Source organism: Ctenopharyngodon idella, chromosome 15 (genome assembly GCF_019924925.1).
Source record: "Ctenopharyngodon idella isolate HZGC_01 chromosome 15, HZGC01, whole genome shotgun sequence".
Classification (NCBI taxonomy): Eukaryota; Metazoa; Chordata; class Actinopteri; order Cypriniformes; family Xenocyprididae; genus Ctenopharyngodon; species Ctenopharyngodon idella.
The window spans coordinates 32612392-32626253 of NC_067234.1; the positions used below are offsets into that span (position 1 = coordinate 32612392).

General features: G+C 36.0%; 1 protein-coding gene across 3 annotated transcripts in view; it reads left to right on the forward strand.

Moving 5' to 3' along the window:
• Positions 1-13862, forward strand: part of tiam1b (TIAM Rac1 associated GEF 1b) — a 92632-nt gene that overhangs the window by 10392 nt on the left and 68378 nt on the right. Inside the window, exon 1 of one of the 3 annotated variants that reach the window (XM_051863325.1) lies at positions 10838-11336. The exons of the other annotated variants lie outside the window; for them this stretch is intronic. The gene's annotated coding sequence lies outside the window, so the exon portion shown is untranslated. Of the gene's footprint in view, positions 1-10837; positions 11337-13862 lie in introns of those variants that run through there. 3 annotated transcript variants of the gene reach the window in all.

Sequence of the window (13862 nt, forward strand, 5' to 3'; positions counted from 1 at the left end):
TGCTTCTTAAGCAGCAATAGAAAACGATGATTTTAAATTGTAAAAATATTTCACAATATTACTGTTTTTATTGTATTTTTTATCAAATAAATGCAGCCTTGGTGAACAAACTTGATGATTCAAAACCTTTATAAAACGTTTTCTTACCAACACCAAACTTATTAATTTAATTAATTTAATAAGTTTATTAAATTGTTTAATTATTATTACTTGTTTATTTTATTTTTTTCAGCAAATGCACAAAAAATAAAAAATTCACAGGCAGTGAAAGAATAAATTTTTGTTTTCATATTAACAATTAAAATGAATAAGATCCATGTTTTTATTTTAAAAATACTTTACACATCAAACAGAGTTAAATGTGTTCAGTGATATATCTATATTTTAGTAAGCCACAGGGACACACATAAAGAACACAAATGGTACTTTCCTGAGAATGACCCTGATGCTTTCACATAGTTTTATCATTATTATATACATTGCACAGATTTTTCCTCTACAATCAGCACATTGCCAATTGTTCTTTTAAGGGAATGAGTGATTTAGCTAAATCAGCTATTGTTGTGCATGTGTTTTCTGGATGGCCTGAGCGGAAGGACATTGACTGTCCCTCAGTTTATTTTTATTAAGCGCGAAGATTGTCAGTCGGCACATAAGCATTTGGCACGAATATGGAAATGCATCATTGCTTTAGTGGGACAGTTTGATTTTCCCTTTTCCTTGCAAAACAAAGATGCTCATTTACTTTATAATACTATATTCAAGGATAATTCACCCAAAAATGATTATGTTCTCACCCTGCTGTAATTTTAATTTTCAAAATATTTGGAGAAATAGTCATGAAATTTGGAGATAGTTGATAGTGACAGTTGAAGGTTCAAAAAGGCCAGGAAAAACATCCAGGTTTAGCATGACAGAATTTTAATTATTGGGTCAACTGACACAAAAACAGCATGCAAGACCTCAAAACCACTTCACCAGAACAACTTCACCTTTGTCCCACCACACTGTGCAGTAATCAGCGTGCAGTCATGCAGCCCAAAGCCACGTGACCCGCAGGAACGCCCCCCGCCCTGGAGATAATCAAATGTGTGCAATCATGATTGTGCCAACATATCATCGTAACCAGTTTGCCTGAGCGTTTACTTGACATGTTCTGGCTGGTTTGCATTCATAGCGACAGACTCCTTTGATGTATATTGGAGAGAAGGAGAAGAAGGAGATGAGATGAAGTCTGCTGGGGATCTTCACTAATGATCTCCAGTATGCTCCGGCCAGTCCCTTTCATCTGGTCGGCATTACTGAGGCTGACTCTTTGTTGTTTCAGATCGAGCCTAGCAGGACTGTAATAAATATTTCTTTTTCTTCTTAATCCCTAATTGAACTGAGGTACGCCCGGTAAGCGTCCTCTACTCCATGCTCATGTACTAGAGAGGGAAAGAGTGAAGACTAGATCCTGGTATTACATGCCTGGTATTTAATTGGGATTTGAACCAGAATCTCGTATATTGAAGGTACATCTTCAGCAGCTGTTGCTTCCTAACATAAGAATCCTACAGGTTCAATCCAGGGTTTCTGGAACATCCGAGTCATCCTTTCAACCTTTTCAGACTCTCTGCCAATCCTGGGACCACCTAATGTAAAAATTCTTGTTTTAAAAGTCTCTTATACTCACCAAGACTGTATTTATTTGATCAAAAATACAGTAAAAACAGAAATATTGTGAAATATTATTAAAATTTAGAATTGCTGTTTTCTGTTTGAATATATTTTAAAATACATTTTATTCCTGTGATGTCATTTACTCCAGTCTTCACTGTCACATGATCCTTCACAAATCATTCTACGTCCAAAATCAAATATTTACCTACGTGAAAACAGTACACCAAAGGAGTAGTACTATGTCCGAATACATAGTATTCAAAAAACAGTGAGCGAAAAGTATCTGAATGACCTACTACTTCTGCCGAGATTCTGAAATGCACATTCGATGGACATTTTACTATCCCATGAGGCCATGGGAGAGGATTTATGAATGGCAGTAAAGCGACATAACTGACACTGGTAGGTCATGTGACAGTAACAACGTGGTGGATGTAATACGTCCGAATTTCATTCATAGTTACCCACATTCATACTATATAGAACATACTTTTTTAACGGTTGCAAAGTAATTTTAAATTCGAATGCAGTACCTACTCAGACAGTATGTGACTTTGGACGCAGCGACCATGTCCTAATCAGACGCAATGCGATAAGATTCAAGCAACAAGTAAATTTCTGTCCACACCAGGCGTGACCTGACTACGAGACGCGTCAAAAATCACATCCAATCAGAAGAGCATGTGGGCGGAGTCTCTCTGCAAGCGTGCTGCACTCGCAACTAAATGGATAATTACATAAAATACATACTGAGTGACTGAAACAATTTTTGTCATAGAATAGACTTCAAGAATAGTTCAAACGTTCTTGTTTCCTTTAATTTACTTTCAAGATCTGAGGTGAATTATCCATTGTCTACTGCTAGAAAGGCCATACAGAATGATATTCAAACTCACATTAGATGCTTTTAACATTAAATAAAAAACATAATCAGTACCTGAGATTATCATTGTCATACGTTGTATATGTTGTTGATCCAGCTGCGACGTTGAAAAATAGAAAATGTTTCTAAAATAGAATTGTCGTGTGTGATCATCGCGGCTGGTTAGGATAAAAATAATGAAAAGATAGGCCTACCTTTTATCGTGTGTCGCAGCAACATGGTGAAATATGCTGATTTCCTATTCTCAATATTGAAATCAGTTGTGCTTGTTAATATTTTTATGGAAATATGTTAATTTTTTCCAGGATTCTTTGATGAATAGAAGGTTGAAATTTGAAAACAAATCTTTTGTAACGTTAACTCTTTTCTCGCCAGCGTTTTTGATCATTTTCACAAAAATTTCTTGGCACCCAGAATATTTTGTTGTATGAGTATCTGAAGATGCATTATATCAAAAGAAATAACAGAGCCTCTGCCACAACAACAACAACAAAAAACGTTTTATTCTAGCTTCGTGCGTTCTTTTTTTATTAACATTTGAATATGGGTAAGTTTAATAAAAAAGGCAACATTTTCAACAAAAAGAGTTTTTTTTTAAAAAGAACTAAAATGTGCATAAGCAATGCTTTTATTGCTTGTTTCTGCTCCTTTTTTGCCTTTGTTTTGATCCTGAGATTATCTACTCTTTCAGTAGATGCATAATAGCACCCCCTACCATATAACAGTGAAAACACAGAAAGCTGGAAAATTCCGTCAATGGCGGGGAAAGAGTTAAAAATGTCTTTTTACTGTCACTTTTGGTTGATTTAATGAATTTTTGCTGAATAAAAGTATTAATTTCATTTTTGAAAAAAAAAAGCCTTCTAACCCCCAACTTTTGAAAGGTAGCTATACAACAAATCATCACATTTAGAAATGCATTTTGAAGTAGCTTACTTATATTTTCCACAGATCACCTGCAGTACCTTCATGGACCCGGCTGTGTTATGGTTGACTATTGACTATAGGTACTTTTAACATCTACTTATTTTGTTTTATATTTTACCACTATTTAATAGACAGATAAAGCAGAAAGTGATAAGAAATTTTTGGGAAAAGTCACTGGACTCGAACCTGGACCACATGCACTATGGTTAACTGCTGTGCCACATCTCAAAGTGTTCATTAATTAACTATTGCTATTGTTCATAGCATTGCATTTTGGCACTTTCCACACCAATTATTAAACAGGCATTAATATTTCCATCCACCTATTTTTATGCACATTTTGGGATATCACATAAAAAAATGCTGGATGGAAATGGCAAGATGCGCATACACTCTAAAAACACGCATAAAAAACTTAGGAGCTCAATTGAGGCAGATACATTTTTGATCAGATATAAAATACATGCGCATAAACTATGATGGAAACACATTTACCGAATAAATCCTTTGATGCGCAACAAAAAACTCGTGATTTTGACTCAACAGAGGATGTGATTGGATTACTGGACTAACCAGCGGACCAATCGCATCACAGCATCTCAGTTGTTGGTTTGATCATTCTTAAATGCCTGAGCCAAAGTCTGTCATCAGAATGATTGGATGTAATGACCTCCCAGAAGTGTCTCACACAGTTGAGTTTTCAAACAGGCATCTGAACTCAAAATAACATGACCGCATGAGCATGAGTCATTTATGATGGAGGAAAAAAGGAGCCATAGTTTCTTCCCCAACTGTAGCAACTTCCATTTTTATTACAGATATTTTGCGCCAATTTCCCAGGAAGGGACAATATTGTTCTCTTGAACACATGGGATGGAAACGCTGCTTTACTCGCAAATGTTTTACGCGATATTCCAATTTTTCTCATAAGTTAAATGTGCAACTTTGAATGAAAACATAGCTAATGATAACTCCAATTGTTCAACAAATGAAGTATTTCTAAGCATTTGGAATCATAATTTTCATCTGTTGGTTAAAAAAAGTGCCTTCATTGAATGGCGCCATGAACTTATTACTGACTTGATCTTGATAAGACAAGACATATAAATCATAAAAACCAAACAAACACTTGCAGTCATGAGAGGTGCAGCATTTCTCATCTCTGTCATGTTTTACAATCAGACAAAAAAATGTGATTCCCAAGTCACATCATGTTTCTGTGTACCTTTATGCAAAGCCAGGCCATTGTTTCCAGTGTTATGAATATGTATTGCCTTTGAGCGTGATTCCAAAGAGCTGTAAGCAAATTTGGAGTGCATTTCCGTGCAGCTGGCGTGTCGATGATTTTAAATGAAAATCCCAGTTAGGCTGCTAGCTTAAGCGTTCGGCGTAAGCCTCTCTCCTGGGTCATGTGGATTCCTGAACAGTAGATGCTAGAGAATGGGGTGTGATGTAAAACAGCTTCTCTGTGGGAACAGTGAGGTTTTTTTGTCTCTGTCGGGGATGCTTTATTGAATTCCTCTGTTGCAGACTTCAGAAAGACTAATGCAAACATGACAGACGGGGAGGGTAAAGTCCCTGACCGTAATTGAAAGCGACACGCGTCGTCTCAGTTTGAAGGAAGACGTCGTGTTTGCTCGTCTTTTTTTATCATGGTTTGCTGATATTAGTGGTGATTCTCTGAATTAGCTGATCTGTTTGTTTTGTTAAAGTCTAGCAATCATAAGAAAGAGCACTTAGCGTAATGATGGAAGTTTTGCTCAATTTCATACTATATTATGGTCACACTTTACACTTTAATTCTCACTATTAACTAACTATTAACTATGACTTTTCCCTCAATATACTCCTAATTACTGCTTATTAATAGATAGTAAGGTTGTTAAGTTTAGGTTTTGGGTAGGATTAATGGATGTAGAATATGGTCATGCAGAATGAGGCGTTAATATGTGCTTTATAAATACTAATAAACAGCCAATATCCTATTAATATGCATACTAATAAGCAACTAGTTAATAGTGAGAATTGGACTAAACTAAAGTGATACCATTATTATTAACATTTCATTTCACATTTCATATTAACATACATTTCTCTGTGTAAAACGTTCATAAATACATTTTTACTTGATTTGTTATATTACATATTTAAGCACAATCAAACAAGACTGATTTATACTTCTGCGTCGAACCTACACCGTACCTATGACTTAGGCTGTGTGTAGCACATGTAGCCAATAGGGTTGGGTATCGTTTTAATTTTAGCGATTCCGATTCTGCTTATCGAATCCGGTTCTCATCTATTCTCGGTTCCGATTCCAATATTTTTTTATGGAGAGGAAAAAAGAGCAAATACTTCAAAAATAATGTTTTTACCTTTTATTCTTGCCACATTTAGGCTGTAACCAGTAGGCTGTAACTGTTAACTGTGACAATTCGTCTAATAATGAAATAAATAACACTTTCATTAAGGAATGATCAGAAGCAATTACAAACCAAAACTATTTAGATATAACACAAAAAAAAAACAACATGAAATATATAACAGGCAGTTGCTATTGGAGACAGTAATGTAAGAGAGATTAAAATGCAAAGTCAGTAATATTGAATACATTAGTACTCCACTAGGTGGCAACAAGTGACTGTTTAAAAATATATCTAGTAGTAAAGCTAATGCAAGGGCTAGAAATCAATTAATCCTTTGCTGATACTTCCTCGTCATCATGGAGAGTGCAGTTTCATGGTTGCATAGCAACGACAGACGCCACGGGAGTGCAAGTGCTTTGGAAAGGAGGAGAAAGACTTTCCACGTGTTTTTAGACGCGACCCCTTAAACATGGTGCCCCTTAAACATGGTGCCCCTTAAACACGGTGCATTCCTTCAGATTAATGCCGTGTTGAAGCAAAAGTCAGTGCCGTAATGAACTGCATATGCGCGTGATGAGATAAAGTCCTTGTCGCAGGTCCTAGCAGATAAATACAACTGTAAAATGCTTACTGCCGTTCGCCGTGCGAGAATGACTGAAAAAAGTCAGGAATGGATAAACAGAATCGAAATGCACGCATCGTATCGAATCCCCGGTTCTTTGAAATTTGGAACCGGTTCTAAAATGGAACCGGTTCTCGATACCCAACCCTAGTAGCCAATGGCGTAGCCTGACGTACTTACGTACTTACTTATGCCCGTCACCCTTGCCAGGGTATGGGCCGCCAACCACAGATCTCCAGAGCCCTCCGTCTTAGGTCGTTCTTTCCAGTTGGTTCCAGGTGTAACCCATCTTGGTGATGTCGGCCTCGAGGTCACGTCGCCAGGTGTTTCTTGGACGGCCTCTTCTCCGCTTTCCTTGGGGGTTCCACTTCAATGCCTGCCTGTTGATGTTGGTTGGAGGTTTACGAAGAGTGTGCCCTATCCAGCCCCATCTTCTCTTCCTGCTTTCTTCTTCAGCAGGGAACTGGGGAGTCCTTTCCCAAAGGTTGGTATTGCTGGTGGTGTCAGGCCATCGGATCTGGAGAATTCTTCTGAGACAGCTGTTAATGAAGGTTTGGACCTTCCTGATGGTCATCTTGGTCGTCCTCCAGGTTTCCGCTCCATACATCTTCATGTTGGAGTTAACGAGTTAACACCTGACGTTCACCTCTCCAAAAATGTAACAACGCGTCAATTCTACGTGGACCGCAAGTCTGCTAGAACCCCTCCCTCAGGTCAAAAAGGAAAACGACGCAGAAGTATAAATGAAAACCAACACGTAGCATACGGTGTAGAGGCTACGGCGTAGGTCTGACGTAGAAGTATAAATCAGCCTTTATCGAGCAATAACTTTGCAGGAAGCACTTGCGCACAAAGGTACCTCACGCAACTAATTTTGGACAGACTTCTGAGGCAGCATAATGGTGTGAAGATTTACAACCATATAAAGCGAGCTCTGGTGATAACTAAGCACATATATAATTACGACAATAGTAATTTCTCGCTAGAAATGACTTTAAAAGTGGAAAAAGTTGGTCAAAAATGTAAATTTACATTTACAACTTTCAGACGCCATATTTATTTTTAGCTCAGCTGTCACAGAATGAAATGCACAGGATTGTGGGATATCAATGGCAATGAAGGATGCATCTATGCTACCTTCAAATATCCATCAAAGGAAGGTATCTCAAGAGACAGGAAGTGAAGCTTTGAATTTGGTACATTGAACATTGAAGAACATTGAATTTGGACGTGTCTGATGCCTTCCTACCTTGGAATGCATCTTCCAAAGGCAGCATTTTTCAGTTTTCGGACGCAGCACAGGTGTTGTTATTCAGGTAGCTAACTATAAAGGGAAACTATATAGGGAAGCTGCTATAGCATCCTTTGCAGCGCTGAGATTGCAACATGTACTTGTTGCGTTATGAATTGCAAACACATTTCAGAATGTATTCCAGTGTTCCAGGTAGATGTTGTTTTTAGTTATATAAATTGTGTCAAATATTGTGTTATTTATGGCTCCAGCATGCTAATCACTTCACAGTTTTGATACGGCTGAATCATTAAGAAGAATGTCTCCTTCAGCATTTGGACTTTCTGTCTGTCACTCATGGAATTGGGGTCACAGAGGTCAATTCCAATTCTGATACTAAAAAATTACTATTTCACATATATCCCAACATTACCATATTAAAATGGCCTGAGGATCTGAAGCATCATGAATACTTAACTCCTTTATAATAGATCACCGAGTCCCATAATGAAGCATTTGATGCAGAATATGAGACGATGCAGCTGATATTTTATCATGCAGAGCAGACACTGCGGCCGGTCTGGCATTCCTGTGGGCTCAGACGGCCCTGCGTTCACCCGAACACCCTCCCTGTTCCTCCTCACAGCGCTGAGGAGACCGTCATGTTACGTCTGTCTCTCTCCTCAGAAAAACAACACCGACTCGTCTCGTTAAAGCTGATGTGTCTTTTCTGCATGTTAAACATCGACAAGAGATTACACACGATATCATGTGGAATGGGATATTTGGAAATGTAAGGCAGGACTTGATTTTATCCATCAGGATTTGATTTGATCATGTGCTGTGATTATTATTGGTTCATTTTTGTTTCCCTCCACCCATATGTCTAAGTTGCAAGTTGTTTGAAAGGTAAAGGTTACTGAAAATTATTATTATTTTTTTTTCTTTTATTTAATGTGAATTCTTTTTTATTAATTTTTCATTTAATATGAATGATGGCATTATTATGATTTATTTTTTTATTAATGATTATGGGATTATTATGGTTTTAAATAAATTATGGAATTAAAACTTACATTTATTTTTATGTAATATTAATTATACCATTATTTTTATTTATTTATTTATTTATTTATTTATTTTAATTAATTATTATGGAACTTTCACATTTATTTTCATATGTATTATGCCATTATTAATTGTTTTATTAATTTTATTATTTTAATAATTATTACGTGATTGTTAATATTTATTCTTATTTTTTATTTAATATGAATTATGGAATTATTATGATTTTTAATTTTATTATTTTTTTTTATGGGATTCTTAAGATTTTTACGTTTTTTTTGTTTTTAATTAATTATTTTGGAAAAATAATATTATGCCATTATTTTTTATTTATTTTTATTTTTGAATAATAATTACATGATTATTAATATTTATTCTTATTTTTTATTTAATATTATTTAGTAAATAAATTACAGTAAGGATTTTTATGGGATTGTTAATATTTTTACATTTTGTTTTAAATTAAATTATTACGGAAATTAATTATTTAATTAATTATTATGGAAAAATAATATTATGCAATGATTAATTATTATTTTTTAATAATCATTACATGATTTTTAATATTTATTCTTTTTTATTTATTATTATTTAGTAAATAAATTAAAGTAGGGATTTTATGGGATTGTTAATATTAATATTTTAATTATTATGGAAATTATTTAATTAATTATTATTAAAAAATAATATTATGCCATTATTCTTTTTTTTTTTTTAAATCATTACATGATTGTTAATATTTATTCTTATTTTTTTATTTAATATTATTTAGTACATACATTACAGTAAGAATGCCAAAGACCACATTTCTTTCTTCACTCCTTCTTGCTCTCTCTCTGTTTCTCTCTGTTTCTCTCGCTCAATGTTTTGTTTGGGAGAAAGTATCCAGCTGTGGAGTTTGTCCAGATTAGGGGTCATAACCTTGGCTGGTGTTGTTAGTCTCTTTATATGCCGTCAGACTAACCGCAATGTTGAGGTTCTTATTTTAGACAGTTTAATCACAATTGTCTAGACAGGCTGTTGCACTTCTGAGCTACGCACAGTCCAGTTCATCTGTCTGAGGCGCTCGCTCGCCCCCTCCACAGCGCTCTGTCGCAGGGTTATATCAGTCTCTGCACCGGTCTCAATCTGGCCCCGGGCGTCTGCGCTGCTATGTATGCAAAGCAGTTCGCAGATCACATGATCAGAGTGACGGAACAGCATCTCTTCTCCCAAACACTGTGGCCACTGCCTGGCGTCCCAGAATACCTACACAAGGTGTGTGTGTGTGTGTGTGTGTGTGTGTTGAAAATGAATTCGGCTAGGGTCGTCATCATTGACGTCTGTGTCTCTCTCCTCCTACAGCTCTGGTGCTATGACAACAACGCTGCTGCCTTCCCACCAATCACACCTCTATCTTCACAGAGACATAAGCATGCTGTTCTGTCCAAATATTTAAGATTTAACCTCTTCGGCTGGGTATTGTGGCATGTGATAGATGTTTTTTTGTAGATTCCAACACTAGATGTAATGTAAGGTCATGATGGGTGAATATTACAAAACATTTTTAGGGCCCGAACATGTCTGGGTCATATTTTTACCACAAAATCAAAAGAAAAAAATACTAAATTATATTTTGCATGATGAAATGGAATCTATTTATAGATTTATTGCATTTTGACATTATTTTAATGACAGTTAAGCACATATTTCCTCTGTATTCTCATTACTATAATGCAATAAAAATATAATTTTCATTATTTTTATGTGAAAGCAAAAATTATATATTATTTAAAATATTTGTGCATGGTAGAATTTGTGTTGCTTTTATTAAATGTATTAAATAATGTTGATTAAAATCATTAAAAAATCATTGTATTTCAATAATCTATTGACAATAACAGAAATTACAGAAAAATCATCAAAAATAAAATGTCCAAGACACATGTTAGTAATGAGAAAATGATGTTTAATTGTCATTAAAAAAATATAATAAAAAAAATGTATTATGCTTCTAAAGTCAGTATTATAATTAATATTTTTTTCTTTTGATTTAGTGATTAAATGCCTCCTAGACACTTTTTCTTTTCTTTTTTTTTTTTTTTTGGTGGGATGCACTTTTTATTTTGTAGACTTTTGCAGACTTTATTTGGCAGAAGTTGCCCATGGGTAGGCGGAGCTCTGCGGTTAAGGTGTGAGAAGTGGGCGGGGTCCGTGTTTGTGAGAGGCGGGTTTGAATTCTTGTGTAAATTTGATGCTCTCCGCAGGCTCATACCAGAGCCGTTCAGACAGACCAAAAGGAGCAGAACCACACACATTCCTGCTCCCAATCTCACAGTGATTCCGAGGCAGAAGGAAAGGGGGAAGGGGAAGGAGGTAAAGAGAGTGTGGGAGAGGGGAGGAGAAGATTGGTGAGAGAAGAGGGGGGGATCATTGAACGGACACAGCCCCCCATCCCAAGCTGTTTCAGTTCCCGTCCACTCACGTGGGAGTCAGTATGTTGTGGAGTTTGAGACGGAATGTGGATGCCGCTGCAGGAAACATGCAATTTTAGAAAGGACGTGTGTCATTGGGTCACAGGATCGCCCCCCTGGGAAGGTAAGACGTTTGTGCGGTTGTCGAGGTGTGGCGGCAGTCTTTGGGTTTGTGCTGATGCTTTTTAGAGCAGTTTCGCAGCTTCAGAGAGTCTCGATGTCTGTTGAGAGGCAGAGAAAGCAGATGAAAAGGATTTCCCACATCTGAACAACGCTGTCTGTATGTCTGACTTTGTCTGTCTCTGTTTGACTTGCTCTGTGTTTCTATCTGAACATTCAAAGAAGCGTATTGACATGGTAAACAAGGGTTTGCATCGGCAAAACATTAATAACCATTACATGTTTAATGTTTGTTGTTATATACTGAACACATGTATTATAGACGTTTGTTGATGTGCAAAGTATGTTGGTCATTTTCTGGTGTTTGTATCCCAATGGAAGTTTAGACTTCTCTAGTTTAGGTTTGTTCTTCTTGGGGTTTTGTGTAGCTGGTATATCCCTAGTTAACGTATTCCTGTTGGAATTTCAGACATAATTTGCAGCCATTCTTAAAAAAAAAATCCTGAGAGAGCCACAACCTGGAAATATCGGGGATTTTTAATTAGTAAGGTTTCTATTGATGATATTTTTTAATGAATTTGTAGTTTCATTTTTTTTAACATAATTGTTTTTTTAATGGAAGCTTGTTTCCGCCACTGAATAAAAAAATAAAAAAGGTATAATTGCGACTTTATCTCGCAATTCTGACTTTATAACATGCAATTGCAAGTTATGAAATCAGAATTGCGAGTTATACAGTCAGAATTGTGATATAAACTCGCAATTCTGAGAAAAAAAGTTAGAATTGCGACAAAAATGAAATTCTGACTTTAACGCAATTTTGACTTTATATCGCACAACTCTTACAACAACTTTTTTTTTCCTCAGAATTGGACTATTGCGTGGTAATAACACAACTGCGAGAAAAAAGTCAGAATTGCGAGTTTATATCTTGCAATTGTGAGTTTATAATGCGAAATTGTGAGTTTATAACTTCTGATTCTGACATTATAACTGAACTTTATTTTTCGCAATTCTGTGACTTTATATCTCGAGATTCTGAGAAAAGAAGTCAGAATTGTGAAGATAAAAAGGCGCAATAACTTTATTTCTATTTTTTTTTTAGTGGCGGAAACAAGCTTCCATACTTTTAAGTGGAAAAAAATATTTAATATAAAATATTTTTAAAATTCCATATCCAGTAATTGAGAATAACTGGAAAGTCTGTTGAGTCCTGTTGGATAATCTGTAGTCTTTATCAGAACTCAACTGGCATTTTATTGGAAAAATGTCTTTCTACTTGAGTTAAAAGAAAGCTACAGGAGTTTTAAAACCCTTAAAGATTTTCCTTAAATTTCTTGTGATGCTCTACAAGGACATTTGATCCTATTGGAAACCTAATAGTCCTATTGTGAACTATGTGTTCTTAAGATCCACTTGTTGTTATGCTGGAATCCTGTGTTGGAATTCCCATTAGGATCCAGATCATGACTGAAATTGCAGCTGGATTTGTTTGACTAGGGATATGAATTTGTATGCGTTGAATTTGAATTGAATCTCTTTGTGGTTTGCAAAATCAGTTTTATTTTAGCACTAGTAAAGTTGCATGTCTTAATAATGCTGCTTTTCCAGTTGCCCAAAACTGTTGCATATAAATAGATACATCCTGAAAGAACAAAGATTATTTAAAAGATTGTTATTGTCTTCCACCTGTGGTCTTAAATGCTAATTGAACTGGTAGTTAATGACAGAACATCAGCACGCAAACGCAGCCTTTCTGCGGGTGTCAGACGCTGTAAATAGTCCATGCGTGCATCGTTAGAATGACAAAGCTCCTGTGCTGCTGCTATTGTGTAGCCGTGTGAGGAAGATGATGAATTGCAAATGTGTGAGTCGGTCAGAGTCAAGGAGAATCCCCTTTGAGCGTGTCCTGGTGTGAAGGACTTTAGACGGGCTGAATTCATTCTCTGAGCCCCTGTGAATGGCCTGAGAAAAGGAAAGGCAGAAAGACAGGAGGAATCTCTCATCTGCTGGTATACAGATGGAAATGAATCAGCCATCCGCAGTCAGGCAGGACAGGAGGTCAGCGCTGGTGGACGCAGCTGGGAAGTCTTGCATCATACAGAGAGCCATTAGAGAACACATATGGAGAGAGTGAGTTCATGTGAATATTAAAAAAAACCTAAAAGCTAGTCTGAGTCACAAACAAGGTCAGGTATTAACAGGGCCAAAGTGACCATAATGCACTAGATTTTTAATATGTGGAGGCTAAAAGTCCCTTTTAGCCAATTCTTGTTGTCTGACATTTCATATAGAGGATTATTTAGACAGGTTTATTTTTGAAAGTCACTTTTTGCACTCTTAGAAGAAAAAGTTCTGTATAGAACTTTAAAGAGTTCTGTCACGCACATCATATAGAGAACCTTTTAGGGGTTCCCATCGTGGGATTCCATTTTATGGATTTAGTTTTAGTTCATTCATTTTTTATTTTGATTAATTTTTGAATGAAACAGCTAGTATTATGCAATTATTTAAGACATTTCTCCTTATA